The 21,023-nt window shown below is 28.3% G+C and overlaps 1 non-coding gene across 1 annotated transcript; it reads left to right on the top strand.

Moving 5' to 3' along the window:
* Positions 1 to 767: 767 nt before the first annotated feature.
* On the top strand, positions 768 to 874 carry LOC131170236 (small nucleolar RNA R71). The gene has a single exon (XR_009141145.1). It is a non-coding gene; the product is annotated as a small nucleolar RNA R71 (small nucleolar RNA).
* The last annotated feature ends 20,149 nt before the right edge of the window (positions 875 to 21,023 follow it).

Genomic DNA, 21,023 nt, shown 5'->3' with positions numbered 1-21,023 from the left:
GAGCTATTTGGTTTTCCAACATCCTGTTATGAGTGGCAAGCTAGTCTATCCTTGAAGTTAATTATTGAATCATTTCTCCTTGTTTCTGTTGAGCAGTTAAGAAATTCTTCATCATAAACTTAAAAATTGAATCTTGGTCTGAAGACTGAACTGGTGGTTGTGGAATAGGTGCTTTTTGATTCCTTTATGGTGGAAATCTAGGTGGTACTATATTTTGCTGAAAATTCTGCTATTGTTAATGAAAATTAGGAGGTTGTTGATAATTCTGTTGTTGCCCTTATCGACCTCCCCAAGAAAAGTTAAGGTGGTTCCTCCATGTTGGATTATATGTAGCAGAAAAAGGATTACCAACTGGTTTCTGATTGTAATTCCCAACAAAATCAACTTGCTCGTTTCCAAACTCTTGCCCATAGGGAGGAAAATCATTAATACAATGCATATTTCCCGTACCAACATCTTCTGTATGACTGGATCCTCCAATTGATGAGTCAACCTTCATGTTTAACTTATCCATTTTTCTCGTCAAAGCATCAAATTTGGCATTGAACATACTCATGGCATCTAATTCATATAAACCAGCTAGTGACTTCTTCATTTCATTTCTTTCACAGCTCCATTGATAATTATTATAAGCAATTTTATCCCATGCTAAATAAGCTTCATCTTCTGACTTTTCCATAAGATCACCTGCTGAAGATGCATCAATTATACTTCTAATTGCTAGAGAAACACCATTGTAGAAATGTTGAACTAGCATCCATTTAGGGATTCCATGATGTTGACATCTCCTTTGAAGATCCTTATATCTCTCCCATGCTTCATAGAGACTTTCATCATCCCTTGGTCTGAAAGAAGTTAATTCATTTCTCAATTTTGCAGTCTTGCTAGGAGGAAAGTATTGAGCTAAGAAAGCTTGTGACAACTCATCTCAAGTAGTTATTGAACCCAGAGGTAATGAATGCAACCACTTCCTAGCACGATCCTTCAAAGAAAAAGGAAATAATCTCAGTCGGATGGCATCATCTGACACTCCATTTATCTTCAGCATGTCACTAATTTCAAGAAAATGTGCAAGGTGCACATGTGGACTCTCAGTAGGACCTCCCCCAAACTGTGATTGTTGAACCATTTGAAAAAGTGAGGGCTTCAACTCAAAGTTGTTTGCTTCCACTCTAGGCCTCGTAATACTTGGTCTAAAATCTCCAAAATTAGGAAAAGCATGATCCTTAATTGATCGGTTGTTGTTTGCCATAGCTTCTATCACTTGTTGCTCTTGATGTTGCTCTTGCTGTCTTTGAATTCTGAGTTCATCTTTTCTTCTTTTTGACTCTGCTCTTAAAGTTTTAGCTGTCTTTTCAATCTTAGGATCAAAAATTAAATCAATTTCTACACTTTTTGTTCTTCTCATATAAAAGATATGTATCTGAAAAACCAAAATAAGAAAATCTCAAAGTAAAATGATAAGGAAGAGAAATTAAAATAAGAAATAAAATGCCTAAATTAACCAAACAATCAACCGTCTAATATCAAACAAAACAAGTCCCCGGCAACGGAGCCAAAAACTTGGTTGCGTACTCCGCAAGTATACGGGTCGTTCAAGTAGTAAAGAAAAGATATCGTCCCACAGAGAATTGTTGTTTGAGTACCAAACTATAAAAGTCACGATTATTTGGGCTATCGATAATTTGTGCCAAAAATAGAGTAAGAGGTGCAGCAAATTAAATTGGAAAAATAAGGAAATTATAATGAATTAAGCAATTAAAATTCTAAGCACTATACTAATTTACTAAAATTTCAGCAAATGACAAAAGATTTAATTAATTAATGGTAAAAATTGATTCCAGAGTTGAGATTCATGAAGTAAATTTCATTGGGATTTGGATAGGCAAAGCCAAGATTAAGGGAAATACAAGTTTGAAGGAAGTTGATTCTGATTTTCTTTAATTTCTCTTTCAAGCAAACTAAAGAGTGTTTTAAAGGAAACTAAACCCCATTCTCATGCGATGTTTAATTACCCAAAACCCTTTAAGCATTTTAATCAACTTAAAATTTCTCTTAACTCACTAGTTTATTTCTAACACTAGGTGATTAAGTTCATTATCTTGATTATCTATCATAGCTTTTCACCTCTCGGTCATTCAATCTAAGATTAAGAACAAAACCCAAAGGGTACCAACAATGGGTATATAAATAAGCACACAAGATAAGAATCAAAGCTTATATATACTAAAATCTGATTAAAACTAGTCCAAATTCATAAATAAAACTTAAATCATTACACCCAACTCTGAAATCTTAAGTATCTACTCACTCATGCTTGTATTTACAAGTAGAAAATACGAAATAGAGTAAGAAAACATGAAAATAAAATTGAAAATAAAAGAACTCAGAAGAAGAAGATCCAAATCTCTGAAAATGGAAACTAGAAAACATCACTTTGCAGGTGTTCTCCTCCAAAAATGGCGTGATTCCCTTTTTCCTCTCTCTTTTGATTTTTCTCTCTCTTTCTCCTTATGGTAAAAATGAGAATATGATGCTTATATATCCCCGTAAGGGTTGCCCTAAAAATGATCTCTAAAGAGATAAGGACAAAAGGTGTAAAAGGTGTGAAAAGAGAAAATTTTTCTATGTCAGCAAATCTGCCAACGCCATCCCACATGCCTCATGTTGATTCGGAGGAGGAACCTTTAGATTCTGCATGACCAGCTACATGGGGCATGTGGGAGTCCCTGAACGTCTCGGCGTGTTTTCTCCAAAATCTCTGTTTACATGACCCGCCACACGGGGCATGTGGAGGCCTATGAAACTTTTAGCATGTTTTGTTCTGAAGTTTCTATTTGCACGACCCAGTGTGAATTTACATGTCTCATGTTGATTTATGCTGGGTAACTCTTATCTTCACATGACCTTCAACACAGGGCATGTGGAGGTCCTTGAAAGTCTCGGCCGGTATTCTCCTTTAAGCGAATTTTCTTCACTTTTCATACTACTTTAAGCTTCCAAATCACTTTGAATTTCTTCTATATGGACCTTTTTGCCTTTAAACCTTATTAAAATCTATCAAAAAATATTAAAATTCCAAAAATCAAATATAATGAAACTAAAATTAACAAATTAACTAAAATAAGCATTAAAAGCATAAAATTACTAAACTAAAAAGGCAAAATGGATGCAAAACTACCCTAAAATATCTATATAAAATGGGTTTATCACCCGGCATTGGAAACGGCCACAAAATCTGGCGAGGCTAGTCTCATCTGAAAGAGCTCTCTACCAGGAGTCCATAGCCATTGGAATCACTTTGAACGGACATCGAAATCATCGAATATGAGCGTTCAAAGTTTGGGACCTATTTTTCTCTCTCTAGCAAAAATCACTGCCACCACCGCCCATCATCGCCTATTCTTGGCTTCTTGGCATCGCCTGAAATCCTTGGTCAGTCACCAGACAGTCACTGCTCATGGAGGTGGTGTTGGTTGGAGGAAAATGGGAAGGGAGAGGGAGTTACGAGAGAGGGAAAGAGAATGGGGGGGAGGGGGGGGGGCGGGGGGCGGGTGGCGGCCACTGGACTCCTTTTCTCTCTCTTTTTTTCTTTTGTCTTGACGCTAAGAGCGTCTACATGGCCACCTTATTATTATTATTATTATAACCACTAAAGCTATTAAAATAATTTAATGACATTTAATTAAATTTCCTTATAATATAACTAATTAATAACTTAAATACTACTACACAATATTTGAATCATTTAATTTAACTAAGTACAAATAAAAATATAAGTATAAATAAGAGCATGATAATAGTAATACTTTAATACTTAATATATTATTAAACTTTTAAAACTAATCATGTAAATTTAAAATTGAAACTTTAAGATAATTTTACAAAAATATGTTTAAGAGTAACATTAAAAATATATAAATGAAAGTATTATAAAAGTTATAATTTGGTTGGAAAATATTAAAATAATATCAAAATTCATGAAATTTATATTTTAAAAATTCAGATTGTTACAATTTTTGAAATATCATATTAAAATTTTTAGACTTTAATTATGAGAATTTTTTTTTAAATTAATTTTTTTAATTTTATGAATTTTTTTATTGAACACTTATAAATATATTAAAAAGCAATTCACCATTTTTCGAAATATAAAAAAAATTTCATTTAAATTTTTTTTTTAGAGATATATATTCAATATGATATAATATTTGACATTGTAACTTTAAGAAATTTAAAGTTTTTAAAAAAAAATAAAAAAATAAAAAAATAATTATTCTTTTGATAATATTTTAGCAATTAAAATTTGTAAACGGATATTTGATATGATAAGATAATTTTTATATAAAAAATATAAAAAAAAAGACTTTGCTACATGGCCTTTTTTAAACCTTCTTATTAGCATAGATGGTACATTATGACGAAACCATTTTGGAGGCTCAGCTCTCAGCTTTAATATATATATATATATATATATTATAGAGTTATTAAATTTAAATATGATAATTTTTATAAATAACCTGACAGCTGTGGCTTACGATTATTCTCTCAAATCATTGCATTTTCATTAATATAATTAAGAAAACATTATTTTAATTTTGAAAAAGTCAAATATGTCTTAGGTTTGAGTTTTCCTTACCTAATTATAGGACTTGCATAAAAAAAAGGTTGGAAGTTAATTATAAATTAAATAATTTTATGTGATTACTTAATTATAAATATTTATATGATTACAATCCGTTGGATCAACAATCACTATTTGGGTTGTGCCTTCTTTATAAATTTTTATGGTTAAATATGTCAAATTCATCGAAAATCAATTTCCATTTGTTAGATTCCTGAAAGAGACCTAAATTTTCACAATAGAAAATAGACGTGAAGTTTTAATGTTTTTGTTTCTTGTACTACAAAGACGTACTAAATTATTAGCCTAATAATTATTCCACATTTATTAATTATTTTTAGCACTTGGAATAATTAAGGTGCATAAATACTGGAATCAATAATAGAAGGGGAAATTATACTATAAATATTATATTAAAAATTTTGAGGAGATAATTAAAATAAAATAAAAAAAAAGTATTGATTTTTTACTTAGCTAAAAAGACAGAAGACCCACAAATCTCATCTCCTCTCCTCTCCCTTGCTCTATCACCATCGCAGATAAACATCTCTAGATAATTATTCCTTAAAACAAACTATCGAGATAAATATCTACAAAATATCATTTTTAATTTGATAAATATCTACAAAATATCATTTTTATCATATCAATATAAATAATTTAAAAATCAATTCTTAAAGATTACGTTATTTAAATTAAATTAAAGATTAAAAAATTTTAAATTAAAATTCATGTATTACTATTATATATGTCTAAATTAAAGTATACTGTTTAGGAATAATTATTAATTAATTAATCTTGCAAATTAATGACATCAAATATAATAAGGGATAGCAAGGGGTAGGGTACCTGTGAAAATCACCCTACCTAAATTCGAATTTGATTAATATTATCGAAATCCGAATCCAACCTAAACCCGTTTAAAATTTATTCTCAACTATTCGAACCCGTTCCAAATTCGATTATTATTACCTGAAAAAAATCCAAACATGTTTAATTTTATATATTTTAATTAATATTTTGTATAAAAAATTATTTTAATTAATATTTTATATTTTAAAATTTTAATAATTTCACAAAATATTTAAATTCTATTTTATATAAAATAAAATATATAAAAATTTATAAATATTATTATAAAAATATATATTTTATATTTAATTAAATATTTATGTAAACGGATTTAGACAACGGATACTCAATATATAAAATCCGAACCCCACTTGAATCCGTCATGGGTATTAATTTTCAAACCCAAACCCTGTTATATGATATCCAAATCCGTCCTATTAGGGTTCGATCGAATTGAGTACCAACAAAAACTCGATTCTTGCCATCCCTAATAATAACGTTTTGATAGAAAAGTAAGAACATCTATTTTGTTGATTATCAGTGGGATTGTTTTCGGTTAATCATGTAATTAATAGTTGGTACAATGCCACTCTTCTTACAGTTATATATCATCCTTTGATTGTAATGTAGAGCTTCAACTTGTGCACCTGCTTTACTTACCAATCCATTCTTGGAATCTTTTCTCTCTCTCTCTCTCTCTCTCTCTCTCTCTCTCTCTCTCTCTCTCTCTCTCTTTTTATATTTGTGGTTCATATTGAGTCAATCCATTTTTAGTTTAAATAAATTATTTATAAAATATTAATTAATTGAAAAATAATCATCAATACAATTAATAATAGCACTTTAATCAATTCCATAATTATGTCATTATTGCATCTTTATCAATAGAAATCCCTATCATGTATATATAACAAGGATTGAAATTAATCTAATAAAATTTGAGAAATCACAACCAATATTACAGTGACATCAATCAAGAGAATTTTTTACTAAATTCAATTTATAATGATATAAAATATAAATATGTGTGATTTATAAACTTAATAAACAATTTGCAATAGTTGTTTTAATAGTTGTTAGCTGTTAGATATTATCTGTTAGTAGTTAGCTATTTATATAGCTATTAAAACAAAAATATTTGATAAAAATAGTTATTAAATATAAAAATAATGTCATAATCTTGTTGACTCTAATTAAAATGTCTCATCTAAAAGTTGAGAGAGATAACTTTTTATGAATAATTTTTTGAATTTATAAATACTAATATAAATATTATGTTATTAAATAATATAAATAAAAAAAATAGCATTTTAATTTTAGTCAAAATATTAAGTACTACCTTAAAAACTGTTATCGAGCAAGACTAAGAAAGAATGATTTTTCAGCAAAAGAAAATTCAAAGTGGCGAATAAGAATAAGACTCTTCAACACCCATTTGTTTTTTTTTTTAATAGTCTTCCTTATGATTGTAACCTCATACCTAATTATTAGAATATTTAAATAACAAGTTGTGTGGTGCTTGTGCAATTTTCATCACATTATTTTCAAAGGTGACTTAGAATAGATATATAGTGATTAATACATTTAACAAAGTATTATGATAAATTAATTTCTTGTGTAAGGAGACGAAATCAGCCTTTGGTTTCAATTTTGTTTTCATATACTATTTTTTAACTTGGTAAGAAGCTAGCTACGTGTGGTGCTTATCCTTCCAAAGTTGTATTTTTCTTTTGAATAGTTTATTTGTGATTTGGATGGCTTGTACCTTTAGTCCAATCAAGAAAGTGAAATTTATATCTATTTTTAAGAAAAAAAAAAAACTGGAGTAAAGGTCAAATCGATTCTATGTAAAGTGTATTTTCAATTTAATTAGTTGTTTCTATAATATACGGTATGTATTATTATTCTGCTCATAATTTAATTTTTTTATATATAATTTTTATTTTTTATTTATGATATGTTATTATCATAATGTTATAAATATTATATTTAATTATTTAAATTAAAATATTAATTTTAACATTATTTAATTGATTATATAGATAAAAATATTTATTAATTTAAAATTATTATTTTATTGGATCGTATTTTATAAAAGTTATGTGGTATATAAAATAATAATATAATTATAAATTTAAATGTAATATAATAAAAAATGTCATAATAATAATTTTTAAAATTATAAATAAGTGAAGAAGTTTAAAAGTTAAAACAAATTAATAAAAAAATGTAAGCTCATTGAATTAAATTTATTCAAATTGTGTTATTTTATTATTTAAAAAACATAAGTTTGATTTATCTATATCATTTTTTTAATTTAAAAAAATAATAATTTGCATTATGAGATTGCCTAAATTAATATAAAAGGAAATTATTTATAAAATTAAAAAATAGAGAAATTTTAAAATGCATTTTATAGTTTAGTGCGTTATCATAATAAAATTTTGATTTTCATTATATTGATATCTTGAAATTTTATATTACCACATTATTTAACACAAATAATTTTAAAACACATTTATGTTATTTAATATATTTAATAAATATTTTTATTTTTTTAAACTATAGATTATATTATATATGTTATAAATACATTATAGGTTAACATATAAATATAAATTTATTTATGTGTTTTTAATTAATTCATATTAATTATATAATTAACACTGTCAAGCTGTTAAATTATTTCTTTCTCTTCTTTTTCTTTTCATATTTTCCTCCCATTTTTATTTTTTTAAAAATCCAAAACATAACAACTTTTCATATAAATATATGTAAAAATATAATTAGACTCTCTTATAATCTGATGGTAAAAATCAATAACTAAAATTGACTACAAAATAAAAAATAAAAAATAAAAAATATGTTCATGCACATAAGTATATTAACAAATTATTATAAATCTAGATTTAAATTAAATAGACTAAAAAAAATTAAAATCTTATATAATTACATGTAAAATGTATTTTTTTTTATGTAAAATGATATTAATGATCTCAAATATTATAAGATGCATTAACATTAAACATAAAAAAAGGGAAAATTAATCTATTTTAATTTATATAAATATCATTGAATTTGCAAAGATATTGTTTTTATTTGATATTGACAATAATAATAAAATCTGAATAATTATATTCACATGTAACTATCCTCATAACAATGATACCTGTTACATTCAAAAACTCAAAAAATTTAAACACTTATAAATATATTTTGCCTATTAAAGAAAAAAGACACAAAGTTATAGTGAACAAAAAATATATTTATTATGAGTCAGAATTAATTAAGCTTGAGTCTTATTACATGAAAATAGAGAGTGTCAATATAAAAGTTGTCCATTACTAATATTAAAAAAAAAAGAAGCTATAAATTTATAACAAATAAAATATTTATCATTGAATAGGATTCTATATATATACATTTAATTGAATAGTCAATTTGTAATAATAATTTTATAATTATGTAAATTAAATAATAATTTTGTAATAGTAATTTTATAATTTAATATTATAAGATTGTAAATATTTAGAATAACGAAAAAAAATAAATTAGTATAAATGAGATTCGGTATTTAATGTTGTTTATTAATTTTATTCTAACAAATTATATAATTTTTAGTGAATTAATAATATTTATAGAATAAATAATATATATAATTATAATAAGATTTTTAGTATAAATAAAGTAATAATATTAAAATTTTAATTTATATTAATTATAATAATATTAGTAATTAAAATTATTTATAAATTTAGCAATGGATAAATTTTACTAAAAATTATTAGCAATGAATTTATATTAAATAACTTCTCATTGCTAAAAATATTAATGATAAATAAATTGTTTATTAACGATGAATTTATATGGAATAGCTTTTCGCTAGTATTAGCGATAGAAATTTTATAAGGAATAGCTTATCGTTACTGGAAGTATTAATGATGAATTTTGGTCTCTAATTTGTATAAATGGCGTTAATTGTCAGTTTTTTTAATTAAGAATCTTATTATTGTAAAAATTTTTATTTTATTTACAATATTTCTGGCATTATAATTTTTAAAATTTAATATAAAATTTATGGAATAAACATTTAAAATATCAAGATTTCATTAGAATGTTAAGCGGTAAAAGTTTAGTAAAATATGCACCTCCCAACTGAAATAGTTGAAAGATACATATTTATTATTATCAAATAAATGTTACCTTATTTTTATTAATTTAACTTATTAAGTTAATGGATTTTTTTAGAGAATTTATAAAAATACGAATCTCTTGCAAATTTTGTTTTTTAGAATCTTAATTAATTTTAAAACTTTTCTATTTTAGATACGATTTGTTTGATATTATAATTTTCATATTTTAATATTATAATTTATGAATAAAAAATTGTAAAATTATCAACGTTTTGATATAATGCTAATTGTAGAAGTATAATCTGTTTGAATTTCAATTCTATAATTAACTTCGGTTGTTAAAAATTTATTTTACAATTAATTTATATAATTTGTTATAGTCATCTATTTAAATAAGAATTTTTCTTTATAAATAAAACTTAATTTCATAAATAATAAAAATAATGAATTTATTATAGAAATCTATTTGAATTAAAATTTTGTTTTATAAATAAAACTTAATTTTGTAAATAATATAAATCATGAAAGGCATTTTTAATAAAACTAATATCCTCCTTCTTCATATATTTATATATATTATAAATTATTGATTATACTATTTAAATAATTTAATCTAATAATTTACAACTACTTGAGAATCGGGCGCTTTGAATGCCTAAATTATAATCTAGAGAGGCGTTCTTAGCAATAGACAAAGTATTATGACACTTTTAAAAATTAAATAAAAAAAGACAACATCGATATTCTTTCATAGAATTTTGGTTTTATTGTTAATTTAATACTGTTTAAAATTTAATTAATAAGAAATCATATGTAAATCTTATGACTTTGTTTGGAAAAAAATTATTAAAAAAATGAATTTAATTTAATTTTCACACATTCATATTATTTTTAACATGATTTCTATTTTTTTTAAATGAATTTTGTAAGTTAAAAAGAACTGAATTCTTTCATCTATTAAGTTTTCAAACTTAAGAATTAAAAAAAAAAAAAGGAAATCATTTGAATTAAATTCTTGAAAAATTTTAATTCTAAAATAGAAGGGTGAATTTTTTTATTTAGTTGGTTAGATTGACTTACCTAATCTAATTTTCAAAATATAGCATGTGAAATAAAGGAAAAGAAAATAGCTAGATAGATTATGTTTATAATCTTCTTAGACTCTATTTATTTCACGTAAAATAATTTGTATATAAAAATTTTTTTTATTATTTGATTGTAATATTAAATTAATGATATATATTTATTTCATGTATATATAAGTGTATTTACATTTTAATAAAATTATCAAAGTTTAGAAAATGAAAAATAATTTAAAAAAAAAAAATAGAAGTCATTTTCCTTAAAAATAACTTAATTTTTTCTTTATTTAGGAAAATATTTTTCGTTGATTAATTTTTTTTAAGTGCCTCAAACACCAAAAATTATAAAAACTATTTTTCAGAAAAATATTTTTTGTGAAACAAACACAACCTGAGTGTTAAAAGAATTATTTGAACATATAACAAAATGAAAATAATGGTGATAAGATACCAAACCAATTGCATACTCTATGCTTAATTAGCATGAAACAGTTCGAGGAGGCTGCCATAATATTTAAGTGGACTATGTACCTGCTTAATTATGTCAATTAGTCAGTTCTTTCATATAGGAAGGTTGGTTAAGCACTTTAAATACAATAATAAAAATATTCAGTTGACTCTAGATTTTATAAAAAAAAATTTTATGGTACCCTAAACTTTTAAAATATATCATAGCACACCTTAATGCCTATAAACATCTTATCATACATCTCAACTCTTGTAAAAATAGAATTAAGATACTATTTAGATCCTAGTCAGCAAATCGCCGTGTCAAAGCGTTTAGAGTTTACACTTTGTTTGAAGGATATCTTAATCTTTGACTTTATAAGAATTAAGGTGTGTTATAAGACATTTTAAAATTTTAGGGTAGTATGAAATTTTTTTATAAAATTTAGATGTGAAATGAGATAATTAACCTAAAATAAATAAATAAATAGATAATACAAGCAAAGACATGAAAAGTTGTCTCATGATTAGACATACATACATCTAATTAACTATAAAATTGTCTTATGATTAGACATACTCATACATCTTAATTTCTTTTAAAGAAAAATCGTAAATATCATATGAAAGAAAAGAAGAGTTTATGTAATCGCATTCTGTAGCACCCTCATTTTATATAGTCCATACATTATACTGTTTCGGTGACTAATATTTGTTCGGACAGTCAGAATGGCTAGAACTATATTTAAACTAGAGTGAGGAGTCATAAATAAACCAAATAATAATAAGAAAAATGAAGAAAAAATTTAAGAAATGAAATGCAATAAGGTTAAATGAGCCGTAGTTCCGGTGATGGGTAACCCTAACGGGAAGTGGCTGTGAAGATAGTTAGCGACCCTAAACCCGTGGAGAACCCTGTAAAATAATTTTTGGGACTCCAGTGAAAAATTATTGAGCCTTAGATGACAATAGAATATCAAGAAAATGTTAAGAAAATTTTGTAAATTGGTACAGATAAATTTAACTCGGTATGCAAAACAAAGAGCATTTTGGTCATTTCACCTTCAAAGATGATTTTTTACCAACTTGTCCAACTAAGTAAGTGAGGTTTATGTCATAAAATGTGAATAAATATTGATGAAAATTTAATTAAAAAAATGAGTAAAAAGAAAGAAGAAAAGAAATAAAATGAAAAGAAATTAAATAAGGATTATTACATAAGCATGACATCAAGGTGATGCAATTAAAATTTTTCCACCAATCACATTTAGACAAGACTAAGTATAAAAGTTAGAAATGAGATAAATAAATCAAAAATTCACCATCTTCTACCTCTTTCCTTTGTTGGCCGAAAATCTCTCTCTCTCTCCTCTCCATTGATATTCCTTCATCAAACTTCAAGTTTCTTGATTTCTTCCCATAAAACCCATAACTTCCTTCACAAAAACTTGTCACTCAACCTTGCTAAGATGTTTGGCTACCAAGAAATTAGGAGAAAGTGAAGATTTGGATATCTTTGTGACACCCCTCACCCTTCTACAGTGTAGCTGAGCAAGGCATGTCATACAGTATGTCGGAACACCTTATCTTATCTTATTACTATTTTCAGTTCTTAATTTATATACTAAAAAGCTTTTAATGAAGTATATGTTATGTACTGAAATTTGGGTTCATTTGAGATTTCGAAAATTTTTCAGAAAATTCGGCAGAGTACCGACTAAAATTTGAGAAAAATAGTTCTTCAAAAAAACTGTTAAAACACTCCCAATATAATTATCATCTCCGCAACTCCAATAAGAATCAACATAAGTTCAACTCAACATTTCGTTCATACCTTCATCATATCCATTTTATCATTTCATTTGTCATATATGTATCTCAATTCCCATATTCATTTTCATACAATTACATTCATACTCAACTCATATATCAAAATTCTCAAATTTCATTAATTTATATAATTTACAAACTAATTACATAAATTCATAATCTACATGATATACAAATTAATTACACACGAAAGAGCTAGTTTCTTAATTTATATCATATACATGTTAAGTTCAATTCCTTAGTTTATATTACAATATAAGAAATATTTATAATATACAAAATACATTAACATGACTTATATGGGCCCTATCTACATGCATTGCTGAGGAGGTGACAACCTTGGATGCTTCCGCAAATCCAAACTCCAAAATCTCAGTCTAATATCCATTGGACTTTATCTTCAGTACCTGCGCGAGGAAACAATCCATCGCACTAAGCATTTCTACTTAATGGTACGATAATATAACAAAGAAATAATATACAAACAAAAATAAAAATAAAGCATGATTTAGGTAATCAAGAATTAATTTAATTTTGTATAAAATTTCTAATATTAACTATCTTTTATCCTAACTCTACCTAAGTAGTTTGCGCATAGCTGATCTCAAGCTCGGATAAAGGAGGAGGGTTGCAGTAGGTGACAACCAGCGTAAACATTTTCTCACACCTTATGATATGGATTCAAATGATATAAATGTTGGGGTGTCCTCTACTTACGACGCGCTACATCGTAGCCCGAGTGTAGTGAGAAATATGCAAGGGTGTAGGGCATTCACCGAAAGCGACGCGCCATGCCAGCGCTCGAGTGTGGTGTTAAGTGAGCAAAGGTTCCCACATCATGGACGGGTGTGGGTAAAGAAGTTAGTCCATAGGACAGATAGTAGAACAGATAGTGGAATAGAATACAAGATAGATATAGAAAACAATAGAAGATATCATAAAAGGAGACCAATTAGGAAGGAAAAGGATAGAAAGAGGATCAGGGTTGGTACTTGGAATGTTGGATCACTTACAGAACAATTAATGGAGCTTGTGGATACCTTGGAAATGAGAAGGGTGAATATTGCTTGCATTTAGGAGACTAAATGAGTAGGAGAGAAAAGCAAGGAAGTGGGTAATTTAGTGTACAAATTGTGGTTTACCGGAAAGGCGAGAAATAAGAACGGAGTGGGCATAATCATAGACAGGACATTGAAAGACACTGTAATAGCTGTGAAAAGAGTAGGAGATAGAATTATACTAGTAAAGCTAGTACTAGAAGGAGAAACAATAAATGTAGTTAGTGCTTATGTCCCACAAATAGGACTAGATAGTGAGAGTAAACAATTGTTTTGGGAAGATATGGATGATTTAATGCAAAGCATACCAAATGAAGAGAATGTTTTAATTGGTGGAGATTTGAATGGACATGTAGGAAGTGATAGGCAAGATTATGAGAATGTTCATAGAGGTTTTGGTTTCGGCAGTCAAAATAAGGAGGGAAAAAGCATCCTGGATTTTGCTATGGCATACGACCTAATACTATCAAATACCTACTTTATAAAAAGAGAGTCACATTTAGTGACTTTCAAAAGTGGGCAACATAGAAGCCAAATCGACTTTCTCTTAACCAGGAAGACAAATAGAGCTCTATGCAAGGATTGTAAGGTCATTCCAGGAGAGGCTTTATTAAGTCAATATCAGTTAGTGGTCTTGGATGTCAAATTTAGGAACAATTCAAGTAAGGTCAGAAGAAATAGTGTAGCTCAAACAAAGTAGTGGGAGTTCAAAGGAGTAAAGTAAGTGAAGTTCAAAAATGAGCTTCTCGAGTCTGAAGCATGGAAGTTGGATATAGAGGCCAATGATATGTGGATACAGATGGTATCAAAGATTAGAGAAGTAGCTAGAAAAGTACTTAGAGAGTCTAAAGGACATGGACCACCCTCAAAAGAGAGATGGTGGTGGAATGAAGAAGTATAAAAGGCAGTGAAGAGAAAAAGGGAATGTTATAAGAAATTACCTAAATGTGATAATAATGAGGCATATGAACAGTACAAGATAGCAAAGAAAGAGGCAAAAAAGGCAGTTAGTCAAGCAAGAGCACAGGCCTTTGAAAAGTTATATGAGAAACTTGGAACTAAAGAAGGGGTGAAAGATATTTATAGATTAGCAAGGAGGAGAGAAAGGAAATATCAAGATCTCAATCAAGTTAGGTGCATTAAGGATAAAGAAGGAAAAATGTTAGTGAAAGATGAGGACATTAAAAAAAGATAGAGAAATTATTTTAATGATCTCTTTAATAATAGTCAAAATGGTAATAGCGTGAATATATACTATAAAATAATAGAAAAGAATGTGAATTATACTAGAAGGATTAGATCTTTAGAAGTAAAGGAAACATTTAAGAGAATGAAAGTGGGTAAAGCCTGTGGACCCGATGGAATACCAATTGAAGTGTGAAAGTGTTTGGGAGATATGGGAGTGGCATGGTTAACTAAATTATTTAATAAGATTCTAAACTCAAAGAAAATGCTTGATAAATGGAAGAGGAGTATTTTAGTACCTATTTTTAAAAATAAGGGAGACATACAGAGTTGCTTAAACTATAGGGGAATTAAACTCATGAGTCATACTATGAAGTTGTGGGAGAGAGTTGTGGAGTATCGACTACGTCATGATACTTCTATCTCTCTCAATCAATTTGGCTTCATGCCAAGTCGTTCAACTATGGAAGCGACCTTTCTCAATACAAGCTTGATGGAGAAATATAGAGATGTGAAAAAAGATCTACACATGGTTTTATTGATTTGAAGAAGGCTTATGATAGTGTTCCAAGTGATGTCTTATGGAATGTGTTAGAACAAAAGAGGGTATCTATTAGGTATATACAAGTATTGAAAGATATGTATGAAGGAGCAACTACTATTATGCGCACAGTGGGAGGGGACACAAGAGATTTTCTGATCTCAATTGGATTACACCAAGGATCAGCTATAAGCCCTTGCCTTTTTACATTAGTTTTAGATGAATTGACAAAACATATACAAGAGAGTATTCCTTGGTGCATGATGTTTATGGATGATATTGTTATGATAGATGAGATGCGAGAAGGAGTCAATAGAAAGCTAGAGCTTTGGAGAAGTACTCTAGAGTCAAAGGGCTTTAAGTTAAGTAGAATGAAGATAGAATATATGCATTGCAAATTCAGTAAAGGCCAAACTGATGATAGGGAAGGAGTTAGTTTGGATAGAGTGGTACTGTCCCAAAGTAATCACTTTAAATATCTCGGCTCAGTCCTTCAAGTAAATGGGGGATGTGAGGAGGATGTTAGTCATAGGATTAAAACTGGATGGTTAAAGTGGAAACGTGCCACGGGAGTTTTATGTGATCGCAAGATTCCCAATAAGTTGAAAGGAAAATTTTACCGTACAGCCATACGACCGACTATGTTATATGGTAGTGAGTGTTGGGCATTGAAGGAGTCGTATGCGTCTAAGATAAGAGTTGCAGAGATGAGAATGTTAAGGTGGATGAGTGGCCATACTAGACTAGATAAAGTCCGTAATGAGAGTATTAAGAGAAAAGGTAGGAGTGGTGCCAATTGAGGATAAGTTGAGAGAAGGGAGATTGAGGTGGTTTGGTCATGTGAAGCATAGACATACAGAGGCTCCAGTTAGACAAGTAGAGCACATTAGGTTAGAGGATATAAAGAAAAAAAGGGATAGACCTAAATTGACTTTGAGGAAAGTAGTACAACATGATCTAGAAGCATTATACATTTCTGAGAATTTAACCCAAAATTGTTTAGAGTGGAGAAAGCGAATCCATATAGTCGACCTTAAATTTTTAGGATAAGGGCTTAGTTGAGTTGAGAGAACTATCTTTTATCCTAATTTGTTTATTCTTCATTGGAGGTGCTTAGTTCATAAATTTACAATAATTATACATAATATAAAAATAATCTAAAAATGTTAAATTTATGCTTATATTACTATGTATGACACATTTGCAATGTTTATTTATGTTATAGTTCCTTTGCTAATCCTTTTATCACTTCCTCAATACTTTCTAGGTTGTCTTAGATCATTTTATAATAATTAAAATTTTTAGAGTTATTTCATAATAAATAAATTTTAATATTAATCTATTTCATTTCAGGTATTTCTAATAAATAATTTCTTAGAGCTAATCTAATTTATTTCAGGTCTTTCTAACTCATTTATTTAATTTCTAATATTTTAATTTTTAATATTCTTAATTTATTTCACTGCCCAAGTAACCTATGACAGGCTGACTAAACTAGATAAACGGGTCCCTGGGCACTGGACACCGTGGTGTCTGACACCGTCATACCATGGGACGTAAAATACGGAACGTCAACCACGTATGCAATCTATATGGCTAAAAAGCCATGATAACAGATAATCGGGCATACAAGCCATGAATGTGGGCCTAAAGCTATAAATACATGCATAAAGCCTTACGCAGTACTGCTCAAATAATCCCCTATTGGCATGCCAATCTATCCAATCTGACACACATGTCTAGGCAATACATGGGCACATAAGTACCATTAAGTGTTAATATGTCGTATTATTTCAATATATTTTCTATTTATATTTTATAGCATTTAATTTTAGTTATGATGGAAGCATATTTTCTAACTCACATTACTATGTAATTTATACATTCATTATATTATTTATATTGATTACAATTCACGTCAATTGTTTCACGTACCATCATACTCAAAACATTCTTCCTTTCTCTAATAATAAGAACTAATGTCACATTCATACATTTATATGATTCATTTATTCATTACAATATTTATATAAATTATCATTCATATTCCAAGTAATCCATGAACATTTTATGGATTTCAGATTAACTTAAATTTCCCTTTTTAATCATTTACTTTGAAGTGGTATAACTCTAATTATAGTCAATTGATTAATGACTATCCAGGGTGCTGAACCCTGTAAGTCTACTAGTTTCAAGATTTTCTATTTTCTTTGTCATACAATTCTAAGCACTTAGGCTTAGAATTGATTCCAAGTTCCTAAAATAAAGTTCTAGGTCTTCATCTTAGTTATTCATAGTTTTTGAATTATGTTAATTAAAGTGTCAGAACTCCAGTTATGGTCAAATAACCATATCTGATTTATTATCTCCTTCTGATTCCAGAACCAGGCAGATTCCAGAATCCCAACTTTGTCCAATCATTTGGACATATTGTAGTCACATGTTAGCCTAAGGTTCTTCATATGAATTACTCTCCTATGTTTTAGGGTCACTCAAATTCAAAAATCATAAGTTACTAATCACATCTTATATTTAATATTTACAATGGCCTTTCTAGTTTATTTTACTATTTTGCATTTAGTGGTTACTATTCACATTACTATTCACACAAAAATGTTGACTTTTTTATACATAATAGAAATGCAAGTTCTAATCACACTATAATATCATATTTTGGGTTCTAAATTTATTGGCATTAGTTGCCAATTACGATTCGAAGTTCCCTAGATGCATTTCTAAAATTTCAGTTTTGGTTACCTAAGTTTACTGTTCCATTGGACTTATCTACAGTGAGAATTTGGCTAAACTTTCTTCATAAAAAATATTCCTTAATGTCTCTAATTTAATTCTCTTTTTGAATCTCTTCATTTGAAATTTTGTAGATCAAGTTATGGTCAAATCACCATAACTGGCATGATTGGCTCATTCCCAGATTTTCTAGGCAAAATTGGTTCGAGCAATTTTAGTGTCCTAATTTTGACTAGCAATTTGAATTTGTTATGGTCAGAACTGGGTTCTAAGTTCTTCATAGAAAATGTTCTCCTATGCCTAAGCTTTCCAATGGTTCAAAAATCAGGTCATTCCGACCTTTCTAGAGTGAGTTATGGCCATTTGAACATTTACTGTTCATATGATCATTTTTACAGGTCCAGATTTTGGTTATCCCGATTTAGGCAATTTTTAGGTCACTCTAAGTTAGTTTTCTGGGTAGGGTCTCTTCATGAAAAATGTGGCATTATGTCCCTAGTTTCACCTCCAATTGGTTTTACACCAATTGAAGCTACACACTTCAAGTTATAGCTACCTAAACCCACTAGACTCAAAGTCTAAAATTTCTGGCACATAAGGTAGCCTAAGCATTTCACCACTCAATGCCACAATTCACTCCAAATCTAAGTCAAACCATACCAAATGGTCACTAATTGACCATTATAACTCTAATTAAACATCCAAGCACCAAATCCCTAATTTAGTCACAAACCCTAACCCTCACCATCATTCATTACATCCCACACACACAAATCAACATCTAACTCAAATCTACTCATCAAAAACCACTTCTAAACAATTTAATTCAAACAAATCAACAAATTTCAACCTCCTCCCATGGCTGCCGAAAATACATGGTGTTCATACATATATATTTTATTTCTTTTTCTTGCAATTTCTTACTCAATCTAAGCTATTAACATAGAATAAAGAGAGAGAGAGAGAGAGAGAGAGAGAGAGAGAGAGAGAGAGAGAGAGAGAGAGAGAGAGAGAGAGGTAATAACTAGCACTAACCTCAATTGAAGGATTTCTAAGCTTTCCTAACTTCAAGTTTTCCTCTCCTTTTTGCTCCCAAACTCTTAATCAAGATGAATAAGCAAGATTTAATGTTGAGACTTTGGGTTTTTATGGTAAGGATAGGGAGGAAATTGAGCTTTGAAGAGTTGAAAATGGTGGAAGGAGCAAGGCAAGATGGTTCGGCCTATTTGGTAAAGAGGAAGATGATGATAACCTTTTTGATTTATTTACTTGTTTTGTCCCTTTTATAATTGTTTGTCTAAAATTTTTTGGTTATAAATTTTAATTACATCATTATTATGTCATAATTAGGTTTTAAATTTTCATTTGATTTTTATTTTCTTTTCTTCTTTATTTTATCATTTTTAATTAAATTTTTAGTAATATTTATTCATATTTTATTTCATAAACCTTACTTAAATGGACATGTTGATAAAAAAATCATCTCTGAAGGTGAAATTACCAAAATACCTTTTGTTTTGCTTATTAAGTTAAAATTGTTTATACCGATTTACAAAATTTTCTTAGCATTTTCTTGGCATTCTATTGTTATCGAAACCTCAATAACCCTTCTCTTGAGTCCCAAAAATTATTTCACAGGATTTCCCATGGGTCTAGGGTTACTAACTGTCTTTACCATTACTTCCCGTTAGGGTCACCCATCGCTGTAGATTCGGCTCATTTAACCTTATTGTATTTCATTTCTAAAATTTTTCTTATCATTATTTGGTTTATATATAACTCTTCACTCTAGTTTAAATATAGTTCTAGACATTCTGGCTGTCCGGATAGACATTGGTCATTGAAACAGTAGAATGTGTAGACTATCTAAAGTGAGGGTGTTACAATCTTAGGATTGTGCTTCAAGAGGTTAGTGCCAAATTCATCTCTCTCTCTCTCTAAATTCTTTGTTAAGATATTTAATTGAGTGATGAATTGGTTGAATTGAAATAAAAATATGCATGATAGACCCCCTTGAAATTTGACAGCCATGAACATGTTAGGGTTTGATGACTCTCAATTGAATTAAAATGGTGTAGAGATGTGTTCTGATGTGTATAAGTGAATTAGAATCCTAAACCTTACGTGTAGTGTAAGATTGGAAACTTTAGGAATTAGGGTTTGAGCTAAATTAGGGTTTTGTTAAATTAATTGTGAATTGGTGTTCTAATGGTCAATTAGTGACCATTTGAGGTGAATTGACCTTAATTTGGAATAAAATGTGGCATTGAATGGTGATATGGTTAGGCTACCCAATGTGCTAGAAATTCTGAACTTGAGTCTAGTGGGTTTGGGTAGCCATAACTTGAATTGTATAGCTTCAATTGATATAAAGCCAATTGGAGGTAAAATTAGAGACACAATACCGCATTTTTCATGAAGAGACCTTGCTCAGAAAACCAACTTAAAGTGACCTAAAAATTGCCTAAATCCGAGTAACTAAAATTCTAGACCTAGAAAATGACTAAATAAATAGTGTTTGTT

Source organism: Hevea brasiliensis, chromosome 1, assembly GCF_030052815.1.
Source record: "Hevea brasiliensis isolate MT/VB/25A 57/8 chromosome 1, ASM3005281v1, whole genome shotgun sequence".
Classification (NCBI taxonomy): domain Eukaryota; kingdom Viridiplantae; phylum Streptophyta; class Magnoliopsida; order Malpighiales; family Euphorbiaceae; genus Hevea; species Hevea brasiliensis.
The sequence above is the reverse complement of the archived record's forward strand: the minus strand, read 5'-3'. Positions and strand labels throughout refer to the sequence as shown.